This window comes from Phoca vitulina, unplaced genomic scaffold, assembly GCF_004348235.1.
Source record: "Phoca vitulina isolate PV1807 unplaced genomic scaffold, GSC_HSeal_1.0 scaffold14, whole genome shotgun sequence".
Classification (NCBI taxonomy): Eukaryota; Metazoa; Chordata; class Mammalia; order Carnivora; family Phocidae; genus Phoca; species Phoca vitulina.
The window spans coordinates 20,744,755-20,762,046 of record NW_022589717.1 but is presented as its reverse complement, the minus strand read 5'-3'; the positions used below and the strand labels follow the sequence as shown (position 1 = coordinate 20,762,046).

Sequence of the window (17,292 nt, the reverse complement as noted above, 5' to 3'; positions counted from 1 at the left end):
AGTGCTCATGCCTGTTAGCTCTAATAAGTAATGCAGGCTCCACACCCAAATGACCTCCTCTGCACAACTGGCCAGTCATTGGGTCCCCTGTTTTCATTTCCACCTGCGTGTGTTAAGTAGATATACAACACATGGAAAGCTGCAGGTGAATTTTGTTCACAAAGAACAGTATTAGCCTACAGAGTGGTTTTTAAAAAGAGCATTCATTGCCAACTTAAAAAAATAGGAGATTTTTATGTTAAAAAACACCCAAATATTAGTACTCCCTTAGAGAAAGAAATGTAAACTCTAATAACTCTGGAGCCTCTGTACCAGCATGAGAGGAATTCCTAAGAGCTGAGTAGTGGTTGCTGCCTCAGCTATTGGCTTAAATACCAAGCCAATTTCATTTATTTCATTCATTATGGCCCCTTGTATAACCTCGATAATTGAGCATATAGTTCCTATTAGATGTCACCTGAAGCATAAGCCCAAGTGATATCTATCTCGGGAGATGTCCACCAAGAACGAATCTCTAGGATGGGCTCTAAGGCTCAAGTAAAAAGGACCTAACTCCGCCTACAAAATTGACTAGGGTTTTTCCATAATTACAAAAAAAATCATGACAGGGGCGCCTGGGTGGCTCAATCAGTTGAGCATCTGACTCTTGGTTTCGGCTCAGGTCACGATCAGGGTCTTGGGATCCAACCCTGCCTGTGCTCTGCACTCAGAGGGAAGCGTTTTGGAGATCCTCTCTCTCCCTCTTCCTCTGCCCTCCCCCGGCTCTCTTTCTCTCTCTCTCAAATAAATAAATAAAATCTTTTTTAAAAATCATGATAGAACTGAAGACCTGTACATTTTTGGATTCTAGTTTTAACCTGGGACTAAGCACTTATCTTCAAAGGACTTGCTGGGTTTCCTAGACTTTGGAGTGAGGAAAGAAAGTTTTAAAGATTCACTCCAGCTACATAACCTATAGGCAGGACTTGCCTCATCAAGTTATCTTGTGGATTGTTCTTGAAGCTTAATCATGATTGTTACATAATTACTTAATCCCAGGAAGGTCATGCTCTGTAGAGTAAATGGCATATACAAAGTTCTCAGGGAAAAAGGTTAGTAAAACCCAATCTGCTGATACTTAACAAAGTTTGGAGTCATGTGCCAGATTCAGTTCATTTACTAAAGGCTACCTTGTTATAGGACTTGCAGGTGGAACTAATACGTGTTTTTTTATCTACATTATGCATTATTTCAAAAAAATATGTTTTGATGCTATTTCTAAAATGGAGCGCTTACCACCCCAAGCCATGAACATTACCTAGGGCAAGACAAGGCAGTTACGGGCAGAAGGACATGACAAAAGGCATGGGAGAAGACAGATTATGCTGTCCCCAGGGAATTATGTCCATTTCTATATTAGCAAGATGAATGCTTTTGTTCCCAGTTCATGCCTCAAATATGTGGAAAGACGGGAAAGTCAGATGAACCAAATTTCAGGCTTCTTTTCATTTCCCCATATTTGTGCACATGAAGTTATTAAATGTGTCTTAGGAAGTTAGTGAAATGGTTTATAAAATCCGATCCCACCTCACAGGAAATATTGGGAAATATATAAAGTATTTAAAAATGCTCTAGTCCTATTTTTGTAGCATACTGCTGAAAAGAAATGTGCAAGTCAAAGACAGTAAGAGACAGAGGGACCGTGTCATCTCAACAAGAACTGGAAATGTTAGGGTATGAATTACTTTAATGCCCTTGAACTTGCGCATAGTTTATACCTGATAGGAAGTGAGAATAGGTGGATCTGAGTTAGCTGTCCATCGTGGTGGCCGTGGGTGATTCCAATAACGCATTTCTCACAGGAAAATGTTTGGGATACACAGTTCCTGTGATACCCAAATGGAAGAAAACTGTGGAAAACACTCCATTTTCACAAGAGCAAAAGCTCTTCTCATCCCTTTAGTGTACTCTCCAGGAGTAACATAAATCCAACTTTCTAGCTAGGAAACGTTGAGGGTCAGATCTGATGAAAGAGACAAACCCAGCACCCTTTTCCCACGTGCTGGTATCAGAGAGGAATTTAGCAGTGAGGTGCTGTACAAACTGCTCCTTGCTAATGTCCAAGGAACAAAATTATTCCCAAGGAAGATTATAGATGAGGGAATTTGCCTGAGGTTCAGAGACATATATGTAATTCAACTCACTGATCAGTTGCTGCCTTCTCACTATATTCAGCCCCCATACAATTTCTGTATTAGCTTCTCATCTCTGTAGAACTTAGGAGCAGAGTAATTATGTTTGTGCCTTATCTAAGGCTTTTAGAATAGATTTTCTAAGAAATTCTTTCTTTACATATTATTCTCTAATAATGCTAATCTGAAAGAAAATTCCTTTCATTTCCTAATAATTATATTCAAGGACAACTCTGTAAGAATGTAGAATTCTAAAGTGTATTCTATGTATTAATTTCCTATTGTGCTTAAATAGAACTATGTCTCATACTAGTGCTTTTTTTTTCCCCCTCTATAATCCTTCCACAGAAAAGTAATTCATGAGAATCTGCTCCTCAAGCCAAATTTTGGAAGAAGTCAAAGACACAAGACTTCAGTCAAAAGAAAAATGAATGTGTGAATTATATACTCCAATATATTGTACACCTTCCTAAGCAGTACAACTTCAGGATGAAAATTTCATCATGATGAGTCCAGTGACTCAATGATGGAAGATGTCTCTACTCATTAACATTTCAAAATGAAGAACAATTATTTCCTTTCATGCTTGCTTTTGTGTGTTAGCATTATTTTTATAATCAATTGATTTAGAATTCTGATCCCCAAACTCCAGTTGGCTTCACCTGCAGTTCTTTATGACTTATTCTATTTTATTGTAGTTCAATGATTGTGCTGTCAAATGAAAGGCTTGTAACGTCTGGATGGTATCTAAGTTCTCATTCCAAACTTCTGAGACTTGTCATTGTTTTAAATATATTAAGGGGACCTGAGATCCTAACATTTCCTTCCACTGCAAGATAGGGTATGACACTGATGATGATGATAGTTCAGTCACACTCACAAAGCTTGTGCTTGGAGATGACTTACGTATATGCATGCGTAAACACATACGTTATAGATAACATAGATACAGATGTATAAAATGACACATTCATCCTCTAATGCATAAATCAACACAAAAGGGTTTTCCCACTTTAAGAAGTGAGATGTCATACATGTATGAATGACCTATTTAAAAGAATTTTTCTGACGGTCGAGTGTTAACTCTTTCAGGGCACTGACTGATGCATTGTGGTCCACTGGCAGAGTTATTTATGTAAGAGGTCATGGTGTCCTGACAAAGAAAAGAATTAATGACTTTTCCTTGCAAACTTAATAACTCTCTAAATGCAGTATAATGAAACTTAATAACTCTATAAATGCAATAAGACGTGCAAACTTGACAAGCAGGTGAATATTTTAATAGGTTGTTCTATATTCTCAATTGAATTCTTTAATCCATCCAGCCCTATTTTATCCTTAATAAAGCTTTGAAAATTAGCCTAAATAATCCAAAAGAAATTTCTAGATATGAGACGAAGGCTTTGTAACCATACAGCTATCACTCATTTATAGTAAAACTTAAAAAGCAATATAAAAACAGAGAAGTACTCTCCTGTGATAGTCTATTTCCAAATTACTAAAAATCCATGTGGCTTTCCATTGTGTGATAATTAAGTAAATAATATTGTGTACATATTTGGGCCCGGCAACTTAAATTTTTTAAAATAAATTACAAAATCTAAATCTTAACCTACTTGTTTGTTCTGAGAGTGTTCTTGTGTTAAATTGACTATTTAACTGAAAATAAGAATAGCTGAATGGAGCACTGGGTGTTATACGCAAACAATGAATCATGGAACACTACATCAAAAACTAATGATGTAATGTATGTATGTTTTATTATAATGTATGTTTTATTATAACATAATAAAGAATAGTACATTTCTGTTATTACATATTTTTTAAAGTAGTTTAGCAGTATTATTGGGTTAATTTAATCAAGTGAATTACTCAAGCACCAAGGCAATTTTAAATGTATTTTTTCAATAAAAATAAAATGTTGAGCCAAGAGAGAACAAGAGACTAAGCTTGTCTCTAAAGTAATTTACAAATCAAAGGCAATAGACCAGAGTGGCTGTCCCTTCTCAACAAGAGCAAGAGAATTCAGAGAATAATTAAAGTATGAATTACATTAACCTCCTGGAACTTTTCCAGTTAATTTCTCTGTACTTCTACCTGTGGACTTTTCACATTTGAACTTAATGTTTGTAGGAAGAAATTACCCTTATGGTCTTTATAGTTTTATAATTAAGTCAGCCTAAGACTATAGTAAAGAAATCACACCTTGGAGGCCAACATGAATGGTTCATGTTGAATTTCTTAAAATTGAGACCAGAGTCAGGGGTGGGAGTGAAGCTGTTTAGAAAATTTGATCCTTCAGGCCTCGGTGTGTGTTTGTGTAAGTGTGAGCAGAGGGTCTACATGAAGGGAAATGAATGGAGAAAGGTGAGGAACTTGTGAAGGAAGAACATGGGGAGCCAAGGAATGACATGGTGGAAGGGGTATCTTAGTATATTAATATGCAGTAATAGATCAAGAGCCTTCTTGTTTATTCTAAGTATTTGTCTTATCAAATGCAGCACATTTCTCATAAGAAACTCCTAAGAGCCAAATGTCATCCAAGCAAAAATCAACACAAAATTCTACCCAGTATCACGCACAGGCTTATCCCTGCGTCAGTGGGTATCTATGTAATGAGCGTCTTTCGCCCTCAGCTCTGTTCAGCTGGAGTACGTGTGCTGGCGACTGACCGATAACTCAGTTTCAGCTTCTAGATGGAAACATGGAGTCTGAATCCTCACAGCATGTGTGCATCTTGTGCTGTATTTACTATGATCTGAATTCTATCCCCTACTTAACTGTGAGTCCTTGGGAGCAGGGGCTTTAATTCATTTTTGTGGCTCCTGTGAGGCTTCACAAAACATGCTCTTTTCTTAATATTTAAAATGGCATTACTCATAGTGCTATAAAGGCTTCATCTGGCACGGTATGGAAAGAGAATCAATTTTGGATCCAGAGTTCAAACACTTGCTTGTTTATTCACATAACTTCAGTTTCCTTATCTGCAATGTGAGGGTGAGACTAACTGCCTTGCAAAAATGCCTCGACATTGGTGTGAAATGAGGTATGGAGGGCATGCCCAGCACCCAGGAGGTGCTCAGTAAATGGCAGCTCTGATTAACATCACCTGTGACAAACTCTTCCTTCCTCGCCACCAGCAAAGCAGCATAGAGTTCTATAGCCAATCCACTTTACATGCCCCGTGGAAATATTGAGCCTTTGAAGGCTGTTCCCTCATTTCTTTCTGCCATCTCATTTTTTGCTGTGCAAAATAGAAAAACCAGTTTTTCTTATCTTTTGTCGCTGGAACATGACAATATGCGCTTTCACTGATTAGATGTACAAAACGAAATCAGTTGCCTTTTAAGATTTCGGTTGTCATTAGTAGCTTTAAAATGTTACTTGAGATTAAATTGAAAAAGTAGGTTTGTTTTGAAGACAATAAGTTTAGAAAAATTGGATCTCAGTGATAAAAGGAGGTAACCTACTAATTTTCATCATTTTTAAAACATCCAACACACTCACTCACTCACTGTAGGGTTTTGTAACTGGAAAAAAAAAAAAGCCTTCCCCTCTCGTAGTACATCTGACTTGCTTTCTTTCCTTTCTTAGAGAATTAGTTGGAATGCATACGGAGAGTCAGAGTGTTAAGGAAAAACATTCTTGCCATTTGTGCTTAACAGCTAATAATGGAACCAACCTACAAATTAAATATTGTGTAACTCTCAAGTGTCATAGTGTATATAATTTACCAGAAAAAATTTCCTCAAAGTAAGAAATCACTATTTTTTAGATATTAAACAACTATTAAACTGACAGAAGCATAGCCATTCTTTTTGGAATCACTGATTCTACTGACTTTTGAACCCAGGAAGTTTTGATCATGTTGACACATTCTCTTCGCAACTAATGAAGCGCTGAACACTACAACAAAAATTTATGATGTACTACATGTTGGCTAACTGAACATAAAAAAAAAAGACAGATTTTCTTCAAAAAGAGCATTCTCTTTTCTAATTCTGGGTGCTTTCTGGATTCATAAACCTTCCTAAACTGTCTCTTCTCCTTACATGACCTGGTTGTAATTATAACAATGATTTGTTTCATTTTGCTATCTACATAAATGAGAACATTGGCAGTATATGTCTTAGATTTTAAGGTCTTAGCAGAAACAAGCTTGATTTTTTTTTCTTTTTTATTACCATAGCACCATAGTACAATTAAGCATTCAAGAAATATTTTAGCATTTAAATTTATTTTAAACACAAACTTCATGGTTAATGATATGTTAACATTTATTGAGCATTTACCATGTGCCAAACATTGTTTTAAATGCTTAGTGTGATCTTCAGAAAACCCTTGAGATAGGTACAAGTTTATTCTTGAAAATGTAGAAAACAGTATGTTTACTGCTAACTAAAAAAAAAAAAATACAGGTGCATAAATTATTAAGTTCAGAAAACAATATGAAGCAATATCCAATAGTTTCTTTTTTCTTGTTGTTAAGAGGCACTAATTTAAAATGAAGTGGTACCAACATTGCAAGATCCTGTTGAATATCTCGAAGCTAGAGCTTTATGTTAAAACTGAACACCAGCAACATCTTGGTATCGCACCATTGTCCATATCTCATGAAACACGTTTGTGGGTGTGCTTGAAATGTGCTGTGACTCGGCAAAAATCATCCTTGAAAGTTGAAGGATAAATGTTTCAAAGAACGTGCAAAACAGAAAAATTCATCAATAAAATAACTTGGTCTGTACGTTTTAAAAGGAATCTGATCCTTTTTTTTTTAACGTGCTGCCGTCTTAAAAGCTATTTTTTTCATAGTAAGACATATATGAGTTTGGTGCAGTGTTAGGAGTAGGTATGTATATGATCTTCCATGAGCTCAAAAAATTTTACATCATTTAAATCTTGTTTGAAAGAATCAGGCTACTTCTTCCTCTTAGAAACCCAAGGAAGCAATAGCAGAGGGCCGGCCCAGCAATAGGAGGCAGAAAATCATGCATCCTTTTCCCCCTCACACTAAGTCTGCTAGAGGATAGGGTTTATTCCCAGATATCTGATAGCCACCCCATTCAGCAGCGGCCATGGTTCCCACAGGGGCTTATAAAGAAAACCCAAAAGGAAAGCAAAAGAAGCTGTCATCTCTCTCACCTGGACCATTGGAGCAAAAGGTATAGGAGTTATGTTGTCCATTTCCATGGACATAGAACAGTTCTTTTTCACTTCTAAAGCTAAATACAATCCTCTATGTAATGATAACCATGTCATAATTTTTTTAAATCTTTAATAATTTGTTTTGATCTCCTCACCTCAGAGTTTTACAAAGCTTCCAATATATGTGAGTCCAAGTTCCCAGCATTCTCCCCTTATTCTTGTTTAATACAGCTATAGAGCATGACCTCTCGTATCATGTGATTTACTCTTCTCTTATTTCCAGCATGTACCACGAGAGTCTCGAGGGCAGTACAGAGGATCTTCACATCAGAGCTCCACCACTGTGCTCAGAATAGAGCCCACCACAATGATACATTATTACATATACGTCTAGTAACTCTTCTTGAAATCAAAACTAGGATAGACCAAGGAGAGCCTGGGTGGCTTAGTTGGTTAAGCATCTGACTCTTGATTTCGGCTCAGGTCATGATCTCAGGGTCGTGAGATTGAGCCCTGTGTCAGACACATGCTGAGTGTGTATCCTGCTTAAGATTCTCTCTCTCTCTCTCTCCCCAAGCCCCTCCCCTGTGCACGTGCACGCTCTCTGTCTCTCTCTCCCTCTAAAAAAAAAAAAAAAAAAATTGAAAAAAACTAGGACAGACCAAGAGTTCATGTTTTTTTCTTTTTTCTCAAATATTCTGTAGACACACTTGGAAATGAGAATAGTACTGTGTTTCCTGGTAGTTTGAAAAGGTGTCTTAAAGTGACCAATACTGATTTTTTGATTTATAAGAATGGCTTTTCCCACAATTCCTCTACTAGGATTGGAAAATGGACTTGAATCCTAACTCTTTCATCTGGTTGCTGACCACTTAGATAGCCCTCTTCCTGTGAGAGATACTTCTCTGTATCCTCAGGACCTGATGTGGTCGTGATTTCAAACCTAATCAGGCTGTTTGCCACCCTCCATTTGAGTCTGAGTATTGTCACTGCCTGAAATTACTGCTACATTATCTCACCCAGTAGACTGCATGTGTTTTTAATTAGAGCAGTTTAAGAACCAAAATATAATGATGCTAACACATAAGAAGTTTATTTTTTTGTTCAGGTAATGGTACAGAAATATTCCAGGTCAGTGGAGAATAGAGATTATCCTTCACATAGTCATTCATGGATCTAAGCTGATGGCATCTTTGCCATTGCCAAAACATGGTTTCCAAAGTTTCTCTGGACATCACCATTCCAGAAGAGGGAAATAATAAGTAGGAGCACTACATGGGAGGTTTAATCCATCCCTCCCATAAATCAACAACCGAAAGGAGGGGGGTGGAGAATGGCCATTTCTCGACTCACATTCTATTAACTAGTATTCAGTCACACCACCACACTTAACTGCAAGGGAGTCTGGGAAAACTCAAGCCCTGTGCCCAGAATAAAGGTAGAATGGATTTTACCAGACAGTTGGAAGTCTCTGCCAGAACCCATGCCTCTGGTCACGACATACTCATGCATGCCCTTATTCCCACATGTATATCACACTCTCCTCTTCTCCCCTCTGTTATAGCATGTAGCTCAAAGCCCAGGACCTCTTGGTGATGTATGGTTTTCTCATTAGACAATCAATAAACTAAGAAGACAAGTTTTCTGCCCACTGCTATACCCAATACACAATGGTGGACCTAGGATATCTGTAATAAAAATTACCATCCAAAAAAGATGGTACACACATCAGTCATTGGTCCATGGCACAGAGAGAACCTGATGGGCAAACATTGCGAAGGCTCCTCCGCAGGCTGTGGAAGTGTCTGTTGTTCTCTATGGCAATGCACTTTGCCCTTGGCTTTGCACTTTGTAAGTTCTTCCTGGTCATTAAATTCCATGGCCATATTTGAAATGAGTGTTGAGCCCTGCTTATGAGCTATACAAATTTGGTAACACATTTTCTAATGGTGCTAGGGTTGTTTTATAGAGAAATAGGCAAAAGTTTTTTCAAGCCAGGCTCACACTTACTTTGGCAACACAAATCCCTTAGAAAATTAAGTGACTTCTGGTCAATTTGCTTTCAGTCAGCTCCATTTGCGGGTAACTACATCCAAAGTTATTTCTGAGACAAAATTTTAAATCTCTTCATTTCATTGTGTACTTGCATTAATCCTTGCCTCTAACTTAATGACAGCTTCTTTGAGGCAGCTTAAATAATGGGCTATAATGAAAAGCAATACTCTTGATGTGATCTCAGCCCTAGGGCTGAGTTCTTTTGGTTAATGAGAAACATTGATAAGTCTTTTTCAGTCTTATCTGTCCTGTTTTAGGCCCAGAAGCATTTGCTTTCCCCAACACTCTGAGATTCTTAATTTATTCTTGAAAATCAGCCAATTATTTCCTAAACTCATTTTTTGTTATACTATTGTTAAAAGCTGTAACAATTGGGGCGCCTGGGTGGCTCAGTCATTAAGCATCTGCCTTCAGCTCAGGTCATGATCCCACTGTCCTGGGATGGAGCCCCGCATCGGGCTCCCCGCTCAGCAGGAAGCCCACTTCTCCCTTTCCCACTCCCCCTGTTTGTGTTCCCTCTCTTGCCATCTCTCTCTCTGTCAAATGAATAAATAAAAAATCTTAAAAAATAAAAAAAAATTTAAAAAAAGCTGTAACAATTAACAAACACTAAAACTTAGGTTTTTCTAACCATTTCTCCTAAACTACAGATGCAGAAGGCACATAGCATCCCATCCAAGTTACTGTAGACAGCGCTCACCAAATAACTTACATCAACATAGCATGAATAGTCCACTTTCCTGAAGTATTATTTCATTCTTTGTCTCCTGACACCCAGATACTAAACCAATGCCATTTACTTCAGGGTTTTGCTATGGTAGCATCCTTATTTCTGTATTAGACAGGCTAAATGCTATCACAAGTAAGGCCAAAGTTTTAGGGCTCAGCACAATTAAAGTTGGTAGTTTTGCTCATCTAACTGTCCAGTGTGAATCTAAGAAGGGACTGGAAGTGATTTCTTCTCCATACAGTCATTCAGGGTTCTAGGCTTATAGTTCCTCTTGGTCTGCAAAGTCATTTTCCCAATCACCTCTCAGGGGGAAAGGACGGGGGACACTCACATGAGGTTTTCTGGGCCAGACTGGCAAATGGGATAAATGGTAACCTTCACTCCTATGCCATTGGCCAGAGTTAGTTGCATGACCACAACTAAAGGTCGTGGAAGGTACGACTTGTTTTAGCCACTATCTTCAGTAAGACGTTACACAGGGGGAGTGGTAGTGGCATTCTTCTTCCTCTTTTTCTAAAGGGAATATGTCTGAACTGGTGTGTCCATTAAGAATAATGTTTCCTGTAAGTTTTTCGTCTGTAACCATTATAGTTTAAGAAAGCTCGGGGGCACCTGGGCGGCTCAGTTGGTTGAGCGACTGCCTTCAGCTCAGGTCATGATCCTGGAGTCCCAGGATCGAGTCCCACATCAGGCTCCCTGCTCGGCAGGGAGTCTGCTTCTCCCTCTGACCCTCCTCCCTCTCATGCTCTCTCTCTATCATTCTCTCTCTCTCAATAAATAAATAAAAATCTTAAAAAAAAAAAAACAAACTATATTAAAGAAAGCTCTTTCCTAGTTGCTAGGGGATATTTTTTTTTTCATCATAAGCAGTTATTGAATCCTATCAAATGCTTTTTCTTTCCTGCAGTTATGGAGAACTGGTAAATTTAAATCTTTCTTACTCTTGTAATTATTGAGTACAACTGCACCTGATTTCAAGCCCAGGTTTTTCCACTACAAAAAGATTTGTCAACTACTCTTTAGAAGCTTCTGTGCAACATGGACATGAAATTATGCATAGAAATGATTGTAATAAAGGAGAAATCATGATGCACATCACCAGTGAAGTACCACAAGTATTCCAGGAACTGAGATGAAGGAGAAAGATCATGTTCAGCTGCAGGTTTCAAGAAAGACTGAAGGGGTTGGAGATGGGAAGTAGACCCCCAGAGTCAGAAAAATATGAAGCCTAGAAGTAGGAGTCAAGTTTGGGAGAGCAGGCTGGAGGTATATCATAAGGTACACCTGTTGAACCCTAATGCAAATCTCACCTCTCTAGGTCAAGTCAAAATAGACTTTTCATTCAAGATGGTACAATGAACATATGAGTATATATTTTCTCTTTTCTAAGCCTCCATCTATTAATTGTAAAGGATAAGAAACAAAATTGAAAGAACAGAAGAAAGAATAACAACAACAGATGAATATTTCAGTAAAGATCTGGAAAACTGAAAACAAATGAAAGAGGTAACTGATGAATTAGAAAGGATTTGTGCAATAGAATTCCCCCCCCCAAAAAAAACAAATAAGCTACCTAGAGAATAATGAGACTGCCTGAGTGAGTGTTTATTTCTAGGATCTGAAATGAGTAGTTGGGAGAGGCTGGGACAAAGAATGGTTGCCAAATACATAGTGGTTAAAAACACAGTTCTTATGGCCAGGACACATAGGTTAGAATCCAAGCTCTACCATGTACTAGTTGTGAGGCCTCGAATATGCTATTTAACTTCTCTGTGCCTCATTACTCTTATTTGCAAAATAGGGTTGATAATCACAGTAGTACCTTCTCAAAGGGTGGTAGTGAGCAGTGAATAAGTTCATATATACAACATTTAGAATAGTGCCTAGTGCAATGTTAGTGATCAATTAATGTCAGCTATTGTGATTTTTATTATAATCTCAGGAAAAAGCACTTGTTAAAGAAATGTACATGTATTACCTTGATGATCTGTTCCTTTCAGTCCATTTTTAAGATTTTAAGCCCAGTAGGATAAATGTGAAGGAATGAAGGTGTGAACAAAGCCAAGAGCAGAGAACTTGCAGAAGCAGAAGGGAGACTTCAGCCTGCATGCTCACTGCATGGCGGTCCAAACACAAATGAAATAACATGTGAGGGATGGCAAAGGAATGTCCAGAAAAATTGAAATTTAGCCAATATCCCAGGTGCCTGGCTGCTGAAACGGCACTGTGATTAAAAACAAAGCACAAGAGCAAGTTTATTATTCTGTGAGCTCCTTGAAGGCAGGGACTGAGTGTATTCCAAATCTTTGTCTCTAAGGCAGGGTTTTTGAAAGGCTTCCATTGGTATGAAGTGATCTCAATTATAATTCACCTGCCTGGAGTTCGGAGCCTTCTCTCAACAGTAAAGAGAAGGACAGGCATAGGGTAGGAACACACAGAGGAGGGCCCGACTCCCAAATGATCTCTGGAGAGTTCCTGTCATCTCAAGGACAGGGCAGATCCTGAGTCAGAAATCTCTAAGGGGCTGCATGATGCCCTCATGCCAGTGACACAAAGTTAAAACCAAAGGGTCTTGTGTCACATGTAGTTCTCCCCCTCCCCATCCCTTACACCAGACATACCATGACAGCCTTGCCCTGGGGGTGAGGGTAAGGGATATCTGAGGCTTCATTTCTCCCTGTCCTAAAAGACAGGGTATGGCAGGGCCCTGGCCATGTGTCACATGCCTTCCCTTGATGGACAGCAAGAAGACAGTCACAAAGCTGTGTTGCTCAGCATCAGCATTGGAATAAACGTGTACCGTGAACTCCCAAAACGACTGCTTTGAATGTCTAAATTCCGGTGTATTTTGGAAATCTCAGGACATGACTTAACAGTCACATTATGCTGACATCTGTTACATTTAATGACAAGGAATGGGGTTTGTTGCATGTTTGAAAGATTACAAATGGATCTTGTAGTAAGAGCTCATCGTGTGTGTGTGTGTGTGTTTGTGTGTGTGTGTGTTTAGGGATTATATTTATAGTGAATTTTAGTTTTTTTTTCTTTTTTACATTTGCCTAACTTCCAAATTTTTTATAATAAGCCTGTATTACATCTTCAAAGAAAAAGTAAATAAAAATCATTAACTTTTTTTTAAAATTTAAATTTAAGTAGCCAACATATAGTACATTATTAGTTTTAATGTAATGTTCGATGATTCATTAGTTGCATATAACACCCAGTACTCATCACCACACATGCCCTCCTTAATGCCCACACCCTGTTATTCCATCCCCCACCCCTCTCCCTTTCTGCAACCCTCAGTTTTTTCCCGGAGTCAAGAGTCTCTCATGGTTTGTCTCCCTCTCTGATTTCTTCCCAGTTTTTCCTCCCTTCCCCTATTGTCCTCTGCACTATTCCTTATATTTCACATATGAGTGAAACCATACGATAATTGTCTTTCTCTGACTGACTTATTTCACTTAGCATAATCCCCTCCAGTTCCATCCATGTCGATGCAAATGGTGGGCATTCATCCTTTCTGATGGCTGAGTAATATTCCATTGTATATAGGAACCACATCTTCTTTATCCATTCATCTGTTGAAGGACATCTTGGTTCCTTCCACAGTTTCTCAAAGTTAAAAAAAAAATCATGACCAGACAGTTGCTATACCACATTTCCCTAATGTATAGAATGTATTATTCTACCTGGGGATTTACTTATAAATGATAAAAACAGTCCTCCAGATCTGAGTTCCTGCACTGTGTTGCTTGCATGCCCAACACATTCTAGTGACTGTTTAGTTGTGGTTTATAGAGAACTGTGGCTATCAGTTCAAATTAGAGACAAAAATTTCAGTCCTGCAGTGGATATCCAAAAAGTTCTTCAGTATAGATGGCAAGTGGGATAAATGGTAATAGAATTTGGGAATAGAATCTGAGATGATCAACAGGAGCTGAGTCGTTTCTATTTTTTTGAGGTTGGCCTTGAAATTATCTGCCCCTTCAAGTCATTCTTAGAATTGATCTTATGCTCAAGCCAGTCATTTTGCAATGAAGAACATACAATTTCTCAAACTTCCCTCTTTCCAAGTTCTATGACTAGAGTTCAACCTGAGTTCACATTATCAATTGATGAACATCACTCAGTGAAGCTTATTAACTGGGATTGTTGTCTCAGTTTGGGTCTCTTCCAGATGGTTTTGCCAAATGCCGTCAGTGCATCGTATATTAGAAGAACATGTTATTTCAATCTCTACTTAAGTCACTCAGAGGATGTCCTTGACCCTTCTCATGGCTCTTTTCTCATGTGGGTAGTGTTATTTGTAATAAGATGTGCTCTGAGGAAAGCTAATAGAGTAATTTTTAGACTATTTATCAACTGAAGTTGAGTAATTATTTCCAATATTGCCAACCATGTGAAAATAATTTCCATTCTCAGATGAAAGATAATATTAAATCAAAAGCAATCAGTTTAATGTAAGTCTTACTTAACCTAAATCAATTAAATTCTTTCTAGGCCTACTAAAGCACAAAAGTGCTGAACATTTTAATTTTCTCAGATCAAAGTAACTCCATCCCTGAGCATTTTGAAATGAAGAAAAGGGAGCACTGAAAAGTGACCAGCATCATTTATTCTTACTACAAAGAAGAGATGAGATTGTTGGGAACACAGTGAGAGCCCACATGTTATTTCTCTACCTCTTCTTCTTTCCTACTCTCCCTCTACCACAAAGCAATCAGAGGAATTTTTGTAAAAACTTAAGACACAAATTAAAATATAAATATCTACTTCCCCGATTTAAAAATCTCCAATGAGCTTCCCATTGCACCAGAGCAAAATCACCACTCTTCAGCATGCTCTTCTGGATCTCATCTGTCCTTATGCCCAATCTTCTCTCCCTGCCCCACACCTTCTCCATATCTCTCCTTATTCATAGGCTCCAGCCACTGACCTTTTCTCTTGACACTCCAATACCCTATGCTTCTTTCTTTCTTGTTCTCACTTATTCTCATATCTTTGCTTGGTTACCTCCTTCATATCATTCCTGTCTCACACCTTCAAAGAAGATTATTGATGGTTTTACTTTTTGTCTGCTTTGTTTATTACTATATCCCCAAAGCTGGGAATAGTGAGTGGACAGAAAAAAATAAAATTTTGTTGAATGAAATAGGTCTCCCCTGCCTACCCAAGGCAAAGCAGCTTTCTGTCTCCTTCCTCCATTAAATTCTATCTCATTTTTTCCCTTTATTTTCTTCATAGCAACCAGTTTCTAGGACTGTCCTCTTTATTTACATAACTGGTTATTGGCAAGTCCCAATTCGTAGGGTAAAAAAACATTCAATCTTTTATTCACTTAGCTATATGGAATATGCGTTTCCTATTACTTCCAGACATCTGAGAGAGATAAAACTTTCTAGTCTCTTTTGTTATTAAAACTATTTCAATTTCAATATGCTAATCTCACATCCAATTCAAAGCTCTGTGGCTACCCTTTCCCTTCTAGCTTTAGCTTCCTGAGGGTTAGAAGTGAAGAACAAAAAACAGGGAAGGGGCATCATTGTACTTAACTGTTCCAGGTTGTGGTTCTCTGCTTGATGGTTGTAGCTGCTGACCTGGCTTACACAAACCCCACCAATGGACTCTGGGAGTCAGAGTCCAATGCTGGATCTCTCAAAGATATGGGGGAATCTCAGAAGGCCTTGACATCACATGGGGATTCACACCAGCTCTGCCTCTTCCATTCTTGCTCAACTCACATCCCCAAATTCTTATACCAAGGCTCTTACTCCTAGTGCCCCCTTGCTTAGGGGGCCATCCTTTAGTGTGAGATACCAGCAAGATAATTCTTTGGCTACTTTCCACTTGATTCATTGGATATCCTGGCATCTGTACACGCCAAATGGATGGTGTTCAACTTCTCAAATACTGCCCTTCTCTAAACCCTGTTGTCCCACTCCAATTGTCTTTCCTCTACTCATGTAGAAATAGGGACACATTGGCAAAATGCTGCCCAAAGAGCCTTCCAACAATAAGCAAAATGCTAGTCTCTCCCATCTTCTTGTAGGCATCCAAATCTTTATAAGCTTTTCTTTCAGAGTTTCCCTTTCCCTTCCCCACTTAAATTCTGGGAATGGAGAACACCCTTCTTTCTTCCTCCATACATTCCCTACCAGATCACTGACAAGGAACCCTCAGTGAGTTTCTTCCCTCCACATGGCTCACCTTGTATGGACCCGGCCCATGGAAAGTCTGGTTCTGTAAAGTCTAAAAAACCCCTGTGAGGTGGTTTGGCCCCAGCAGTGAGCAATAGCTCAGTGGTTCTTAGAATGAGGTGGTTCTCAGTCTTTCTTGTTTTGTCGTGGATGCCAATTATGAAAGGATAGGAAAATCTCACAACATCTTATAACATTGGCTTACTACTTTATCATAAACCACCCACAGTCCCACAGACACCAGGATGTAAGTTTCCTGAGAGCAATGACTGTGTGGGTCTCTATGTGCCTAGACAAGTAAGTAGAAGAGAGACATCATTCAATAAATAGGTTGTGGAATGACTGACAGGGAAGTTTCAATCACTTTCTTAGGATGTATAAAATTTGCTAGAGCAGTGAGCAGATCCCATCTTCTAAAAATATTTAACACTCTCAATGTTGTTTTTTCAAGACAACTAACTTGTTCAAAACACATTCTACCTTGCAGCCACTCTGATAAGAGATGCCAGCTTACTCCTTGAGCCAAGTTTTACCGAGTCTCTTTTATGCTCAGAGCCCATCTTTCACAATGAAAACTTCTCACACAACTGATTTGTCATAGAAATGTGTGTTTTCTGCATAGATGGCTGATCTTTCTAGACCCTTGTGGATTTAACCCACCCTACAACTTAAAAAGTGAACAAAGCATGCTTTTCCTTTGCAGAATCACTTACCTCACCTATTGTGCCCAGCTTTGCTGTGAACACACCGTTCTGCCCCAGTTCAAAGAAAGCTTCATTTTGACTCTACTTTAGTTATCCATCCTACTCCATCTATTCACATGCTAGTTTCATCATGGTTTAGTTTAATGACTTGTTTTTTAACCTTCCCTCCCTGTGCTTAACCACACCAGGCCACTCTCTATCCTGTGTTTAAATAGCCTGTTTCAGTTGTCTCCCAAGTCAACAGCTTTGAAATCAGAGACTGATTCACCATTGTACCCATAGCACCT

General features: G+C 38.5%; 1 protein-coding gene across 1 annotated transcript in view; it reads left to right on the top strand.

Moving 5' to 3' along the window:
- Positions 1-2,577, top strand: part of LOC116637367 (glycophorin-A-like) — a 32,778-nt gene extending 30,201 nt beyond the window's left edge. The window contains exon 7 of the mRNA XM_032412720.1: positions 2,520-2,577. The gene's annotated coding sequence lies outside the window, so the exon portion shown is untranslated. The remainder of the gene's footprint in view (positions 1-2,519) is intronic.
- The last annotated feature ends 14,715 nt before the right edge of the window (positions 2,578-17,292 follow it).